General features: G+C 39.5%; 1 protein-coding gene across 2 annotated transcripts in view; it reads left to right on the top strand.

Moving 5' to 3' along the window:
* The window catches only part of NSMCE2 (NSE2 (MMS21) homolog, SMC5-SMC6 complex SUMO ligase), a 128,117-nt gene that overhangs the window by 72,317 nt on the left and 37,568 nt on the right, over window positions 1-18,232 (top strand). The window lies entirely within an intron of this gene.

Here is an 18,232-nt window from a genome sequence, read left to right on the forward strand (position 1 = left end):
GTTTTCTCTATAAAAAGTCTCATTTTGATGACTGAAGAGAGAAGCAAGAATGATTAGTTCAGCTTAACAGTGGCATCCTATGCATTGTCCTGATGTGCCCTGTTCTATAATATTTTAACACAGATTTATGAATAAAGGTACACAGATAACTACGCTGAAGAGAATTCTCTTCAAGACTTGAAATTGTTCAGTAAATTTAACTAAAATAAGGCTCAAGTCATTTTTCTATAGGTTTTCCTGACTAACAGTCATACCAAAAGTGATACTGTGTAATTTTCCTAGATTAAAAAAATGACTGTGTTATAGCAAACAGTGTAAAGTGGGACATGGTTCTGATGTTTTTCTGTGTTACCTCTTTGACAGTGACCCCCAAATCACTGCTATTAAAATGGTTTCAGTAGTTACTCATGATATATGCTCTTTAGCAATCTCTTCAAAGCCACTGAGGCTGTACCTCAGCCACACCTCCAGACATGTTATGCAGAATATAGACATGAGAATTTATGTTAAGAGTAAGACTGTGCCTTTTAAAAGACAGCTCTGTGTAGGAGGCTTTTCTGCTCTGAGGATCATCAGGAAGATTGGAGCTGCCTAAGGCATGATATCTCTTGGGCATCTCCTTACACGCCGTGTAAGTGATGTTTCTGTTAAGCTGCAGCAAATCATTGCCCTTACCGTGCGTGTGCTTCTGTGTACACCTTCACACTTATCAGCACGGAGAGGATGGGCAGGGCAGTGACGTGGAGTCTTGCTCTTTAGGACATACCAGAAGATGATGCGCTGAGCTCGAGGTTAAGCTCACGGGAGCAAGGTAGTCTATCACCAAACGTGAACTTTATTACCGAGTGCTAACTGTTTTCCATAAATGCCTAAGAAACACACTATTGAATTGAAACTGGCATCTTGTTACATCTACATCCTAAAGTGACAGATGAAAACTCTCAGTTCTCAAATCACTTTCTGTTCCAGTTATGAATCCAATCTGATTTTCTTTAATATTTTCAAGTGATAGAACAAACAGAACACATTTTATAAAGCTGTAAATCATGTGCACAGTGCTGAAAGACTTCACATCCACTCAGCTGCGAGGATGTCCACCTTGTTGCATTCTTCTCTTGGGTGTTCCAAGCGTGTTTGAAGTATAGGAACCAATATGACTGTAAGATGTCAATGGAAAAGTGACTAACAAAGCAGTAACAAATTGTATTCTACGGACATATTAAGTTTCAGCATTGCCCTCAGCTGCAGAATGAAGGCTTTTTTTTTCCCACCCTTCAAATTCATCTTATCAGGTCCATCTAACCTGGAGAACTCTTACTCATATATAATGGGTAGGATGCTTAGGATAAAATTCCTTATTGCCCATAAGCTTTGAATAATATTCTTATTACTAAGCAAATTTGACATAAAATGTAGTGCTTGCATAGCATAAGCTACAGATGGCCAGAAAAAAAACAACCAACTGTTCTTTGTCTTTTGCCCTGGTTTTTGTGACTGTGCCTTTGTAGAACCAACCTTACTGACTAAGGTTGTCCTTTGAGCCTTTAATCTAGAATGTAGTCCTTCTTACTGCAGCTCGTCAGAGGTTGATTCACAAGTACAGTCATACAAAATCCAGAAGCATCACTGGACTGACTTAATCACTATCACCTTTTGAGAAAAAGAGGCTCTGTGTTAAATTGCGCATTTCTAAGCAGCTGCCAAATTCCTCACTTTTTCAAAAGCCATTAGTCTAGCAGATTTCACTGCTGCTGCTTTTTTATTTTATTTTACTTTTTTTTCCTCACTTCTTAAAAACTCTGGCAAGACTTTTATACTAATAGTGGCAGGATTAGTGGACAAATTTGCCTGAGATTACCTAGAGAACAGAGACAGTTCAAAGATACTTGCAACTGAAAAGATCTACCAGTCATGAAATTCCACACTCTTGGAAAAGTCAAGTCACCAAGGAAGATGAGAAAGAGAAGAGAGATGCTATTCACTATGCAGGGTAGAGACTCCTACTTGAAGGCATACCTAGCTTGTGTATTTCAGATCTAGCTAGCTCGCTGTGCCACTTGAGATATTCAAGATCCTGAGAGTTAAGTTCTTGTATAGAGTGCACATTACAAAGTTAAGTTCCTAAATCCCCATATAGGAACCTAAAGAACCATTTAGGAGTCATGTTTTTGGTTTCTATATAAAGTATCACTTCAGGTTGAGAAGCTTGGTTAACATCTTTATTATGTTGCCCTCTGTATATCAGGGAAAGCCTGCAGCTCAGGGTGAGCATCTCCAGACATGTGCAGACATATTGCGTTCCTCTGCCTGCGTTGTCTCTTCATCTAGCCAGCTCAGTGCCATGCAAATGTGGCTGCACAAATTCTGAATCAGCAGCAGTCTCCATCTGCTCACCCAGGGGAATGGGTGAAGGAGCCGTGTTTACACCTACAACCATATGAGGTACATATGTCCTCAGATTCTTCAGAATTCCAGGGAACGAAGAGCATAATTAGAACAATGTGCTCATACTTCTGGGTATACAGATGTCTCTACATGTGGGTTAATTTGCTTTTACTGCTCGTACCTCCTGAGCAGAGGTCAAGCCCCTGCTTGAGACATCGGCATCATTACTATGACACTGGATATCTAACACGGCATCATTACTGTATTTTTTAAGCAGGTAATAATATGTGGCAGGAACTGAGAAAGAAGTTGTGAACCTACTGACGTACCTTCTCTTTAAAGAGGAACGAAAGAAAAAAGAACATTCTGTATGTAGGATGTATGAAGATTGTACCAAGATTACTTGAGTTGTTTAAAGAAAAAGGTCAAGATGTTTGTAGTTCAGGTATTGTCTTAGACCTTAGCAAAATACTACAAAATGTGAATCAGTTGATGAATATCTGTGATAAGCAGGTAAACAAAAGATTTATTTCCCAATGGCTTTTTCATATGATGGTGACAAACTCCATTGCACAACAATGGTCACATTCCAAAGTTGCAACCAGGTTCTGGAGGGCTTAATTTCACAACTGCTTACTGTGTCCTATTGCATTACAGTGACCTTTCAATAAAGAAGGGCGATTGCTGTTTGTTTTTTTGTTGTTGTTGTTGTTTTTTTAACTTAAAAAATGAATGAGGATATAGTGCACCACCCTACTTCTACATAGCAAATCTCATCCTTGATATTTTAAACTATGTCCTCTAGCTCTGAAACTTTCTGTATTTTCTGCCTTTTCAGTAATCTTATGATGTGCAGATATACTTAGGGTTTGCATTTACACTGGCAATAAAATCAAATGTAAACACAAAAAATGTAATTTTTGATATTGAGAGGCAGACCTTAAAAGTATGTGTCTCTGGTATCAAATCTATATCATCCTTCTGACATCAATACAACGAAATAATATATTATTTAGTGTGTTTTTGTTTTTTTTTCCTATTTTTTCTAAGGTGAACTCATGAAGCTCTGATTCCTAAAATCATTTGGTTGAAAAAATAATTACAACTCAAAAATTAAATCATATTAATATGATGCGAGAGGGAATATGAAAACTAATCTAATTATTATTTAGTTCTTGGCTTTTACAATTTATTTTGTGCTCGTAACTTTCACTACACAGTGACTTATTTTGAGGGTTGAATTTTAATAGCATGAAGCACTCTGCTACAAGTACACCTTACTTCACAACCAAAATGAGAGAAAAATCACCGGGAAGCTGATAAATGAAGACGGTATCCAACAAGCAGAGAGAGCACGCTGGAAAGGCAAGGTCTGCAATGAAGAATATTTTACTATTGGTCATAGGAGGGTCAGTTAGAGGGAAGCCCAGCAGACACTAGCCATAACCAAAAAAGACCAGCTAGATAGTTTCTTAAAACAGTTGGGTCTCAGATCATCTGTGGCTCAAAGGACAGTGTACATTTAGATGTGAGCGGGTATTGTGAATGGTGTTTAGATTGTGAAGTTTTTGAGTAAATTTGTTTGAGATGACTGAATAGTAAGCAGTGCATCCGTTCCCAGCTGCAGACGTAGGTCTGGCTCTGGGAGATGCTCTCAGCGAAGGAAGCGCGAGGCTGCTAGCACTGACCCCGAGCCCTCAGTCGTGTGGGCTGATCTGATCGGGTGCAGGCAGATCTGAGCATGTAACCACCGCAGCTCACCAGCAGATCCCATAACCTCTGCTGTGTGATTATGGCTTGGATGCTTTCAGCCTGAGCTGCAGCTGTGCTGGCAGCTGGCAGCCGTGACACCAAGCTTTGCCTTCAACCCACCGCTGATCTTCCAGCACAGGCAGAGGTCAAGCATCTCCCCCTGAATTCAGTGAGAATTAAGCTGAATGTATAACAGCAGCTTGGAAATGGTCTCTGTAGTCAGCATCAACAGAGGTCTTCAGCAGAGTCCGGCGCTGTAATGAAATTCCTAGCTGAGAGGAAAGGACTCTTCCAGACAGAAAGTCTCCCCCATTTCCACCCGAGAAGGAAGCTTTCCCTGGTGCCAGCGAGTCTGAAGGCAGTGTGAGCAATTAGCAAGAAAGAGCTTGAAAACACCGAAGCAAGAAGCCGGGCTGCTGAGGAGTGGAGACGCTTGGGATTTTTCAGCCTGATTAGCTCCGCTGACAGAGAGATGATGTACGCTAATTACAGCTCCTTAACCTCCTTAGAAGCGGTTGCATAAAAGCACACAGCATCTCCACGTCGAAACGTAAGGTGCTGCAGCGCTCCCCGCCTGCGCTGCTCTGCTCAGGCCGCCCGTACAACCCATGGACCGGCCGGGATGATGCAGGGGAAGGTGTGTCTGCGAGCCGGCCTGCCAGCGGTTGCGGGCAGGGGAACGGGAAAGTTTCTCATTAAGACGTGTGGCTGAGTAACATAAGCCCTGATAATATCTCTTTGGGTCAGTGAGCCTCTGAGCACGGATCACCACCACTGCAGCGCGTAGGCAGTGGTCTGTAGGGCAGCTCCCGTGCAGGTGTCGAGGGTAGAGAAGTGTTTTTCATGCAAAATACCATTTTCATTTTACCGCGTGATATTTTCCATTCTGGTGTGTTTTATATGCTGTCTTCCTCGTAACGAGAAGAAATGGTGACATTCGATTTATAATAGGCAGCGTAATGAATTCCGATCGCTCAGCATTGTTTCGAGGGGGAAGGAGAGATCAACACGTTATTTAAATTCCCTCTTTTTAAATAAAAAAGTCTCGTCATAGATAATGGCTGTCACCTTTTTTTTTTTTTTTTTTTTTCTTTTTTTTTTTTTCCAGGAATTATAATAATAGGATGTTTTCGAACGATTTCTCAGCACGTTTTTTCAGGTGGCTCATGAAACAGATTGTTTAAGGCTTAAAATAGAAAGTCAGTTTTCAGGAGGAAAATTGTTATTCTCCATAAAATAAACAACCAAAGACTTGAAAAAAAAGATCTGGTTTGAAGGAATGCATTCCGTTCTGCTTATTTGCTAGACTAGTTCTCTTTAAATTGCCGGTAACACCGTCACCGAGTTGTACCATCACAATGCATTTCCCTTACAGAAATTAATTCATAAACAGTAATTAATAAGGGATGTTTCATATACGTAGCACAACAATTTAATCTGGAAAACCTTGCATACTGCTTGGACTTAGTTGTATGAGACATTAGAGGAAAATGTGCCACAGCAAGCACTTCCCACCATCATAAAGTGTGCCTCGATTTTAGGCAGGTCATCAGTACTGCGGCAAATGCCATTCCGACTGTATGGGAAACGTTTTCCAAAAGTTCCATACACCTTTGGTTTAATGTTTGGTTTGGACATTATTTGTGTGAAAATGAATATTGAAGTGGAACCAGATGTCTGTAAACATGGCAAAGCTGTGTTAGTGCCGAGTTGTTTGTTGTTTTAATTGAGAAATTGCATCTTCTGATGGTTAGATGGTGGGTGAGGGGAGTTTCTTTTCCCCAGGTCCTGGTGTAACCATTGCCATCGAGTCTTTGGACTTCTCAGATTCCCTTCAAGAGCTGAGCTGGAAGCTATGTGATTGCTCTCTCTCCAAAACCTAGCAAAAGTACGGTATTTTGGTGTAGGAGTAAGTAGACAAATAATGTTCCCAGATGATACATGAATTTTTATGCTCAGAATTAAGTATGTGAAGCAAAGGAAGTAAAAAAGCATTTTGTTAGAAACACACATATTATGTTTGAACATGCTATCGACTAACTCAACGTTTGTCCAGAAACATGTAAGAATGCAAAATGTGTGGTCTAAGGCTCTACCCAGGGCCACTGCTGGTTTTCACCCAGCACCATTATTCTTAAAGCTTGTGCTTAAAAATACTCGTCCTTAAACCTTGCATCGCTTGTAGTTATCAGTGTGGTTGATTTAAGGAGGATTTTTTTCCTTTTACAAATGTCTTTGGGATACCCTGTGTATGTTACCTGATGGGTATACAGTCACTGACTGCTGTAACTACCTACCCTTGTCAAGCAGTGTTCCCACCAGGGGATTTACTGGTTTGAGCCCTATCTCAAGGCACTCCCTGCACTGCCTACTGCTCCTTTCTTTGCTTTACAACCCTGCAGTCTCTCCTTTTCTGGTCGGTGGCTGATGGATGGTGTTCTGCACTTTTGCTGTCGTGGTGGCTGTGCCATCAAACCAGACCCTGTGCTCGAGCAGATCTGCGAGAAGGTCCTTTGAGAAACAGCCTGGCACCAAAGCCCTCCCCAGACCTGCAGTCTGGTTTGTCCTTACTGAGGGGCCAGATCAGAGCCTGTGCTGTGATACCAGGCACGTGGAGGCTCGTGTATCTGTGCAGAGTTAACACTGAGCAGTAAGTAATGGCAGGCCCTACACACATCCTTGCTCTTCAACCTTGCCTGCTGTTGAAATAAAAGCAACAGGAGGTGCTTTCTGGGTGATTTCTGCTAATTCAGCTGATATTCCAGAAAGTCTTTTTAACTCTTCTGTAGAAAGCCTAGAGCAAGTGCTGTTAAATAGCCTTGTGTAACAGTCAATCAATTACACTGCTTTGGTAGTGTATTGAGACTGCAGTGGTTTGGGAAATAACAGTGAATAAAGAAGACATGCTTGAAACATTAGGAGAATAAAACACACACACAAAATCCCTTTTCTGCTATTTTTATTAAACTGGTGTTCTTGATTTACTTCCGTGAACTAATTTTCCTTGAAATAGATTTTGTGTTAAATCCTCCTGCTCACCACCAGTTGTTTGCTTATTATTTTTTTTTTAACTTAATTTTGCTTAAGCCATAGTCTGATCAGTAGTAGCTGTTCAGAGATTGTGTGATGAGGCTGCCCAGCACGAAGCCCATGTGCCAGCATAGTTCCTTCTATTTCTCAAGGCCTCAAATGGTCTTGCCAGGGCTTCTCTGTACCTAATTTGCCCCTAATTTTCATTTCACCATTTCCATTTCATTATTTTCAAGGGTATTCTTATTTTTCTACTTTTAGTTTTACTAGGTTATTTTTCATCCTTGATCAGTATTTTTGTTTTGTGATGCTGCAAGTGCACAGCTGTCTGTGGCAGCTGTGAATTTCCCCCAGATTTTGTCCTAAACACAGCAAATCTGCTGCTGCCTGTACCTATTCTGAAGCTGTGGTTATCTGTTGCTTGCTGCAGGGTAATGTTGAAGTCATGCAGTGCAACCACTCAGGGTATCCACCCATAACGTGAGCAAGCCCAGTGTGACTTTTTTTTAAAAAGCTGCCTTATCCTAACAGGATTTTGCAATACTGAGGCCTAAAGTTCAGCGAGCTGTTCTTCCTGCCCTAGCAGAAACTGAAAATAACTTACATTTCCAGAAAGGAGGGAGCGTGTAATCATGTAAAACACTGTATTTACAGAAAATGTCATGATAGAATTTTACATCTCTTTATTTAGCAGATGTTTTGCAGTGCTATAACCCTTTTTGCTAAACGTGGACATTGTGACTGATTAATCTGTAGTACCTGCTCAAGCAGTAGAGTGACTTATCAGAATGAATTGAAAATGAAATTTCAAGTTTTTCATTTCAGAACTGAAGCACACGTCTAAATCCATTGAGTAAGTTCTGGATCTACAGATTTAGACAGCTTGAAAGTGAGTAGTAAATGCCCAGCGTAGTTCAGCTGTTTAAAATAGCAGCCACCAGAGTAGTGAAGCAGCAGTTTATGTATTCTGATTTCCCATCCCCTGACAGACAGACATACTGTTTTGGAAGAAAGGACAGAAACCCAAGCAAGGAAACCCTAAGGAAAAAAAAAGTCTTGACTTCCTCATTGAGAGGTTCACGTATAACCCTGAAGAAATCCTTCTGGTTGCCTCACAGAGAGTGTGGGTGGGATATTTAGGCACTTCAGTTATGCATTTTCAGTTCTTTTTACATCACTCTCTGGGTGTTCACGCTTCCAATAACGAAGTCTGCATTTCACTGCAAATGATCTCGGTGCATTCTAAGAAGTACGAAGCAGCTGTGCCAACGGGCAGAGGTTATACACTGCCAGCTAAGATACTGTGAATGGAAATAGTAGTTCCCAGTCCATTGTGAATGAGAAAGAAAACCAGCTAGCTGGTTTTAGAGTATCTCTTTTTGGCTATTTAGGCCTTTCTGTGTATGATGTTATCTCATTACGTGCTTGACAGCTACCTTTGTTGCTGCTCTCAGTCTTCCACTTAAGCATCTTCATCCATGCCCTCATGACACCTTGCTAAGCATAGGAGAAGCTCCAGGACAAAGTCCTGTCCTCCTCCTCCAAGTGTCTCTTCACAACTGCTCTGTGGTACTGCATGGGGACAAGTCTAATCTAATTATGGGTGGGCAGATGGCATGTTGTGATTGCTCTTCCTCATCGGCTGCCAATCCTGTGCATCCTATTATTTGTTATTCCGTCTTTGCTACCACCCCCAGACCAACCCACTTGTTTGTCTCCTCCACCTGGTTTGTCTTGCCTTTTAGGTTGCTTGCTTTGGAGAAAAGATCGACGTTTTGCTTAGGATAATGCTGCTCGGACCAGGCTGGCATTCAGGTGCTGTGGCACTGTACGTGTTATATAATTGTAATACTTTTGCAGAGATGGATCAGGTTTATATAAAAAGAGCCCAATTATCTTCCAAGATGCACCACATGCAAACATGTTGTAGGCTTAACTATGAGCAGAAGCTTATATCACATACATCTAAATCGAGCTACTTTGGCAGACTCCCCGTGACAAGAGCCAGCATTCTATGAATGTAATTTAATCAATGAACTGTATTTAAACCACTGAAATTTATTCAGTCTAAACAAATCCAGACTCTTTCATGACAAATGTTTAATCCTGCAAGATTGCATAACTGGGGGATTTAGGGATTAGTTAGCTTTGAAAATAGGTCAGGGAAAACATCTACATTTGGTTAAAAGCTAATTAGCACGGAAATAAGTAAAATAGTAGAAAAGATTTAGAAAAAGTCTTTTGCAGAATGAGTTTTATGTAACAGTACAAAGAATATTTTCTATTTATATAAGTGATGCAAAGCCTTGTCCCCCACTTTGTTTACACTGGTATGATTCAATGGAAACCACTAAACCAGTGGTGCAACAATGGTGTGTCCAGTGCTTCAGAGTTACTGATGAACTTCATTCAATTTCCTAAAAACTTTAAGATTAGTATTAAAATCTGTGAATCTCAAATATAATCAATGTCAAAATTTGCAGTGAAAATTGGGGTGTCATGCTAGAAGTGGGGTTATGGCAGGAAAAACTTCGGAATCACTGCACTAGGACCAGCCACCAAAGTCTGAATTCCTTCCCTCAACTACTATTCATTCAACTTTTCTTCCTCATTTGACCTCTTTTGCCCTCTGAAACAGGCTCTCTGCTTTCCAGGGCTGCCTGGCATCTTGGAATGGCTTGTATTGTCAGAGGTTGTGTAGTCTGGGTTTGTGAGGGCTTTATTCTGCCAGGTTATTGGAGAAATAAGTTCCAAACCATCCTGCAAACAGGTGCTCGAAGCTTTATCTTTGTGATGCACAGAGAGGTGCTGTCTATGAGATGCACTGTGTAAGTCTTTGTAAATTTGTGCATTTGGGTGTTGCAAGAAGCAAAAAAATAATGGCAGTGTAGGTGACAATGCAAAATGTGTACCCATTAACAGGGATTGCACAGATATTTTTTTCACCTCATGAAATTTCTGTGTAACGCACTGAATGCTTAGCAAAGTAATGTTAACATCAGCAAGGCTAAAATCCACCACACCACTAGATCTGCACAATTTTCTAGGCAAATGAACAGTTGAAGAATATTCTAAAAAACAAAACAAACAAAGAAAAAAAAAGCAAACAAAAAAAACGACTTTTTATTGGCTACAGTGTCTCAATCTCCAACATATCACACATCAAAAAAAAGAATGTTCTCAACCTCTATGTAGTTTGCTGTAAAATTCCCTGGTATTGTAATTCAGACGAATGCAATTCCTGCAACCTTGTCCTTTCTCTAACAAAACAGGCATTTGCCCTGAGTAAGGACTGTGGGGATTAAGGCTACTGACAGGGCGTATGATTGTTTATTTGTCTGAGGTTTTTTAGCTTTCTAAAATTTTGTAGTTTCCAGGTGACATGAATGTAACTAACCAATTTGTCTCTTCCCTGAAATGGTTATATCCTGGGAACACATGCAGTCTTTTGTTTTCTACCTGAAAAAGAGTTTTAGTAAGTGACAGTGTGTATTGCAGGCGTGTAATATCCAGATGGCAGCTTTGTTATAGAAACACTGAAAAGTGTGCTAGAGGTTGAGCTGAGCATTCAAATTAGGTAAACTAATAATGAAATTCATTACTGGCCTGGGAAGATGAGAAAGGAGAAAAAATACTCAGCAACGTGTGAGTCATTCACCTGTGATCCAAAATTCAGCATCGCAGTCCCTTATAGTCCTATGAAAATCTTCCCCTCTTTGGTTCTGTAGAAATAATACCCCCTTTGTTCTCTGCTGTTTTCAAACCTCATTTTATAAGCTATTATCTTCTACGCGGTGCTTCTCAGTTACCTCACTCCCTGGTAGCCACCTGCTCAGATGGTTTTATGTGCATCTATTTTATTGTCTTTCCCAACAGAATGCATTAAATTGCGATTCAGCTGAGAAGCACAACTGCCCGGCTGCCTCGAGGTTGTCTGGGGGCCATCTGAGCAGCAAAAACCAGAGGAATGCAAAGATGGCCCGGGCCACTTGTCTGCTCTGTGACCCATGCTGTCAACATGAGGGCTGGATGCATGTGGCTCAGAGAGAAACGGCATTGTTTGGAGCTTTAATGTCTGAGCCACAAAGTTTGGAAAAAACATTGTGGAGTCTGCACAGATCTGTGCCTGATAGAAACCTGCGTAATTTCAGAGTTCGTTTGAGAACTGGAATGTCTTGGGTCATAAGTGCCATCTCATTCCTCTTGTCCTTTTGCTTGACAGAAGTGGCAAAAATAGCCCGGAGTAGGATTTTTGTTTGCTGAACAGATTAAAGTAGAAAATTTCCTATCTATTGGAAATTGTGAAAATACTTGCTGAGGAAGAAAAATGACAAGTTGCTCTGAACTGATACCCAACAGTTGACTTGAACTGTGCTGTTCTTGTTTGTGCAACCTCTACAGGGCTGGCAGGAATGGCACTTCCAGCTGCAGGAACACTAAGTCTTCCCTAACACACCCCCTCCTTCCAAAACCTACCTCCTGCTTCGTTGGCTTGCCATGTTAGAAGTCTTGAACTTTGTTCCTTGCTGGGACAAACAGTCCATTGTTGGGGCAGGCAGAGAAACTGTGATGGTGATGGAGATCCAACAACATGTCCCTGAAATTTGGGACACCTATGTGTGATGAGAATACTTCGTGTTCACGAAAGTTCCTCACCCCCGTCAGGAAATCAGAAACATGCTGGTGACATGAAGAAAGATGCACAAATCCAGAATGTGTTCCAAGAACATATGAAATTGGGCAGTTTTACATTTTCCTCTGAAACTCTTACATTGCAGAATTTGTGGCTGGCTTTAATTGATAATCACTTTCTCATGAATTTAAGACAGCAGCAGATTCAGAGCCACATCTGTTTTGTGGGACTTTCTGCAGCATCCTGTGTCAGCTGGCAGGATTTGCAGGAAATTGCAGGATATTAGAGAAATAGAGAACTGACGTTTAATACAAAGGTCTAGACAGCATTTATTTTCTGCTCTTGAGGATTTCATTTCAACATCTGTACTAAAATGTTGAATTTAGAAAGTTTCACTGAGAGACTCAGCCTGTTCTGTGGTATCCATCTTCGTCTTTTTGTAGTTCACCAGTCAAAAACAGCTTTTTTTTTTTTTTTTTTTCTCAAGACCATTCCAATTTCAGTTAATTCCAAGCATTAAATTTAATCCTGAATCCTCTGGTAAAACTGTGTACATAAAAATATTGATAACATAAAATACTTACTCACTGTGGACAATTTTCACAAAAGCCAACAGTTGAGTCTATGACACGGAGCGTACCAGCCTCCTCACGGGGCATTAAATCCGAGCAGCAGGGCTCGTTTTATGATGCAGTACTATGTGCTTTTGATGTTGTCTTTCATATGCAGTTGTTGACGACCCAGATTTTGGTTTTAGCTTTCAGTTACTGTCGAGTTCACTGCACTCTCTAATGAGAACTAACATAAAAGAATAACTGTTACTCTAATGGGGGAAAATGGCACAACAGGATGACCTTTTGGATACTTTACTGTCTAAAGACAAACAAATCAACACAAATTTGTTTGGTACACACACACACACAAAGATTTGTGCTAAAATCAACAACCTGAATTACAGTCCCAAAGCCAAGCTGTGGCTATTGCTGTTTCTGTGTTAACTTGAGCACATACTTGTCCTTTATTGTCCTCTGAGAAATATGGGAACACAATCACAATGACAGGTCAGTCATAACTAAATGCCGCTTGAAACATAATAGTCATTTTACAGTCAACTTTTTATATTTGTTGCGTCACAAAGATTTATTGAAGAGATAAAAGTGGTTATGGAAAACACTGTCCAGTAACTATGGCAACAGTTATTTGATCTCACAATAATTAGCTTAGCATTTGGTTGCACAATACTTTCACAATACCTCCTTGGTTAGTTCATTAAACAAAATTAGCTTTTGTTTGAACTTTCATCATTTGTTGTTTTAAGATTATTTTAAGTTCAAAAGAATTGAAAAATATATTTTCAAGCTGCTATTGTTCATGAGTAATTTATGCTATAAATGATTTTTTTAACTTCTTTGTGCAGTAACACTGAATGTATAGTTCTAGAGATATTTTATGGGTTTAGGGGAAAATTACTTAATATATGAGTATAGCTGTCTACACAATGTCAGTACAGAAGATTTGAGTGCCAGCATGAACATAGGTATGTACATACACATAATATGCTGTTAAGGGGATATCATAAATGCTGCAAAGGCAAGCTTGCACACTGAGAAGTGTCTGAATTAAAATGATTATTTTATCTCCCCCTCAGTCTCTACACCTAAGCAATCAGATATCCTTTAAGCCACATGGTCATGGTATACTTTTCTCTCTTAATTCTTACTCAGAATTTTGTATTCTTTACCTTGTTTTATATACAGGCAGTGCCTTTTTTCTAACAGCTGTTATGGGTATTGCTTAGTTATTAAATATCAAGACTTCATTGTATTAAACTCAAGATATAAACACAGAGAGCAAAAGGCTGGCTTGTTGTTTATTGCAGACCAATCAATCCTTGTTCTTAATGTGGAGAGAAATACTTCTGTTATGCTTTTTTTTTTAATGACACTCATTAATTGCAGTATCTGCAAGCACTAATGAATTTGTTTTTACATTACCCATATGAGAGGATTATTATTATTCCAATTTGACAGATGGAAAACTGAAATTTCAGAGAGATGAACATGGGTGCTTTTGGTAGTCTAGGACTTGGTTTATCAGCATTGTTAAATGGCATGCAGTTCCCACTGACTTCAGCATTTATGCTAGCAGGATGCAATCTTACATCAAGTTTCATAGGTCATCTCAATTCTCTCCTTTTCTGAATTTGGAATAAGGAAACTCCCTTTCTAACTTCCCTCTTCCTTCCCCTGCTAGTCTTCTTTCTGTTCATTCCACCTCCCGCAGGCTGATCTTTCCAATCTTCCTCTTCCCTTTCGAAGGCTTTCTTCTTATCCCATTTGGATCAGAAAGCCTTTTCCTCCACTCAGTTTAAGCAGGGGATTGATCATCATCCTTTTTTCTTTCTGGCCTTGTACCTAGTTGAGATGAAATCTCAGTATCACTAAGGCCAGATTTTTCTTATTTGAGAACGTGCAGACTTCAGGTTTTCAGAAAGTCATTGTGCGTGGACAGACAGATTCTTATAGGAAAGACAAAACATTATTCCCAACATAGAGATGACTTGAGTTTAACTACAGGTCCCTACTCAGCACAAAATGACCTTGGAGCTGTCCAAAGAACAAATTACCAGAATTATGGAGATAACATTGCATGATTTTCTTAGCTTCTTGGGTTTGGTGAACGGGATACACTTTTTTTGACTGAAATTCAGTCAGTCCATCAGTTTTAGTCGAAGTAAATACCATTTAGCAACATGTAGCCCAGTATTACTGTCTTACTAACATTGCCATTTCTAATAAAACAGCTAAATCCAATGTTTGCAAAAATATATATATTTTTGAGTATGAAATATACCTGAAATGTATATATATGAAATATACGTGTACAACATATATACAAATATACAATATACATGATATACATTTATATGAGATGAAATATATATATATTGAGTATGAAATATAATTAATTTACCTTACTTGATGCTATCTTTATAAGATACCTCTAAAATTTCATCTTGAGAGAAATGTATAGAACTCTTCCTGTAGTAATTACTCTTCTTTGATTGAAAATCTTCCTATGTATGCAATAGTATTTATGATTGTTACGATTTGGTCCTGTCTCAGCACACTTGCTGAGAAGATTGGAGAATTCTGCTTGATGGCCTCGTGCCTCACCAGAATATATCCTCAGTGGCAGAACTGATGTACTGCATTGGCATCAGCTTTGGTCAGGGCAGAAGCAGAAGCCAACTTTCATGTTTAACAAATGGTTTGTGTATCTCCGAGTATTGTAAACAGAAATCTTCCTAGGTAGCAATTCATAGCTTCTGGATTTCTGGGCTGAATTGCTGCCATGGGTTTTGTTACTGCTGGATGAGAAAGGTGATGAAATTAAGAAGGTTTAGTAGAAAAATGGTTTTCTACTTTTCTAACTGAAGCCAAACTGGAAAGAGATGTACATGTAGGCTTAAAGTGAGTTCAGAGTAGTGACTGATAGCTTCAAGAACAAAGATTATTTTTGAGGTGTAGGCCCTTCCAAAACAAACCTACGTCTCATGAAGGTTAGCTTGCTTCTCTGAAAGCTTGCAGTCTCACAGGCCACAGGCTGAAGATGGTTGACTTAAGGCTTTTTAGTGAATGGGGCCTTATCTTGCAAATCGTTGAACACAGAAATGATAGTGTCAAAACATTTATGAATGGCAGAGATGTACAGGGCACCAGAAAGATAAATACCATTTTAGCGTTTCAGGAATCTTATTATAAATGATATTTAGCTACAAAAGGAAATTTCAGAATTTCAAAAAATCACAGAGGTTTTACACAACATAACCAGGCATATAAAAAAGACCAGTATTACATTTAATTGTCCAAATTAGTACTTTGAGGTTTTTAAAGGAAGGTTACATTCTCTGTTTGTTACTAGCCTAAGGCTTGGCTGCCAGCTTCCCAGGTGTGCAGACCCCCATTGTTCAAAATATTTGCTTCTGAAATAGCTCTAGCTGTAGCAAAATACACGCTCTTTCTTAAAAAAATGCTTTCACTAATGATTGTAGTAGCCCCAAACCTTTCAGCTAAGGAACGTGTGTACATGTATATATACTCAGGTGTTGAGAGTATTCACCTCCACTTTTTAAGTTTGATTTTTTATGTCTGAATCTTCACTGAAACCTTTCAATTCTGTCAGAAGAGAGCTGAGTTCTGGGGTTGGTTGAGAAGGGATGAATTCGATGGTGCAAAGGGAGTGTGCTAATAGCTGCAGGAGTGCGAACCCTTTCTTTGCATAAATGAGAACAGAGGCTCATTTCCTGCAACTGCGTCCATATGGAAACTCACATTTACATGAGAGGTTGATTCCACAAGATAAGCAATTGTGGATTTACCTGTACGTCAGAGAGGCTTGCAGTAGGTACATGCTATTTTGTCCTCTTAAGAACCTCAGAAAGAAAGTATCTTGGCAACAGATCGTAGTTTGCTGATTTCAGTTGGATTTTCTGCTCTGGATATGGAAGTAACTCACATGGAAGTTCTTAACAACAGATTTTGATTCAAAAACTTACATATGAGGTCATGTTTTCTGAAATGTGTGCCCAGTCTTGTTCCTCTTTTCTCATTTTAAATTGTATTTCAGAAATATTTTACTTTTGGATTGGCTCCTTCAGAGCTGCATATTGAAAGAGTCAGTGTGGTCAACAGTATGGGAGGAACAATAACAGCATGAATGATTTTGTTCATGTTTCAATCACTTTTATTGTCTGTTCTCAAAAATCAGTTTTCAAGTTGGTTGTGAATCTGGGCATCTGGAAGATTTTAACTTCCTGTTCTTGAGTTTTAAGGAAGTTTGAATTTATTTTTCTTTGTCTTTCTAAGAAAAAAAATAGTCCAAAGTTCATGAAATTGTGGACTTCCAGTAATTGGTTTTCTGTAGTCCCCTACCTAGTACATGATTCCACAGAATACTTGTATCTAAGAGATGTTTTCAACCCTTCATGATTGTGAAGGTAAGATATGTAGCTTAGGATGTGTCCTGAACGTGTGAAAACTCTTCCAGGTGTTGTGCAGGTAGTCTAGCTGGAGCAGGCTGGAGGTTTTGCTGTGTGAAACATCAAAACGTGCTGTCCTACCATTTACATTAATAAAAATAATACATAAATCAAAAAAAAAAAAAAAGAAATTAAGATCAGGATCAAACCAAAGTTATTTGGTATTTACAATGAGATTTTGCTTTCTATTTCTCAACCTCTGTTTCATAGGAGAACTGTAAACTGAAATATGCTCTTTGAAAAGAAGAAAAAATCTTAAATGTGGTAACTAAATGTACATAATTCTTATGGCCTAATTAACAGTGACAGGTCCCTGCTCCAAGCAGCTTACAGTACAAATACTTGATGGAATGTGATGTGCAAGAGAAAGTGCACATTGTTTGTTAATTCTGGAATATTCGCTTTGGTGCATTTATATAGGATTAGTTATGGATTCGGTATCCACACTGTAGTGTGCATTTTCAGTCTCTTCTTACAGCACTGTGAATAAGCCTCTTATTTGGAGGAAAAGTGCTTAATTGATTTTTCTGTAAGCTGAATCTTTATTCTCTCGTGTTTCCTTTGATTGGGAACTCATCTGGGAGGGCATGAGCAAAACTTCCACATAAAACACCTTGTACAGTTTGGGTGCTGCTTGAATACAACCTGGAAAGTAACACATAATAAACTTGCTTATTCCCTTCCAGCTACACAGACTGATCAGAAAATATTTCATCTCATAGAACATCCTTGTGAGAAATGCTACTTGCCTGCAATCAAACTCAATCCATAGTAGAGACTGTGCTTGGCAAGATAATCGAGTGCTCAACATCAAACGCTGTGCTCCACACTTCTGTGTGTTATCAAGTAAGAGGCTCACAGGACTCCAAAAATAGGAACATGAGCGTATTGCTGACACAAGCAGCAAAGCTGAATGTCCAACCTTTGCGTAATCAAGGAAATATTTTTATTGCCCTATAAAATGTGGAGTTTGATAGGTGAATCAAGGCACGAAACCTACATCTGTTGGTGTGCCACTTGCCCATGCTGCTGATCCCTTACACAGTGCCCTGCCTCGATCCATTCGATTTCCTTTTTTCTGTGCTTGGGGTCTCATAAAAGGAGTGCAGCCTGCTAGGGCTAAACAGCAGTGAGATGGGCACCGGGTTCTGGAAGGGGATGCTGAACGTCAAAAAATGGTTAAATAATGCATGCTGCTTACCCTTGATTTCATCATTGCTTTTTCCTAAGCCTTTTTCGCTGGTAGAATTACATGTTTATTCAAGCTATTGCCAGCTGAAAATGGCTTCACATGTTGCCAAGTACATCTGTGAAACAACCTCTTGACAGCTGACTTGTCTGTTACTAGAATCATGTTTCTGAAGCAGAAAGTGGTAGAATACGCACTCGGA

Source organism: Aythya ferina, assembly GCF_964211825.1.
Source record: "Aythya ferina genome assembly, chromosome: 2".
NCBI classification, from domain to species: Eukaryota; Metazoa; Chordata; class Aves; order Anseriformes; family Anatidae; genus Aythya; species Aythya ferina.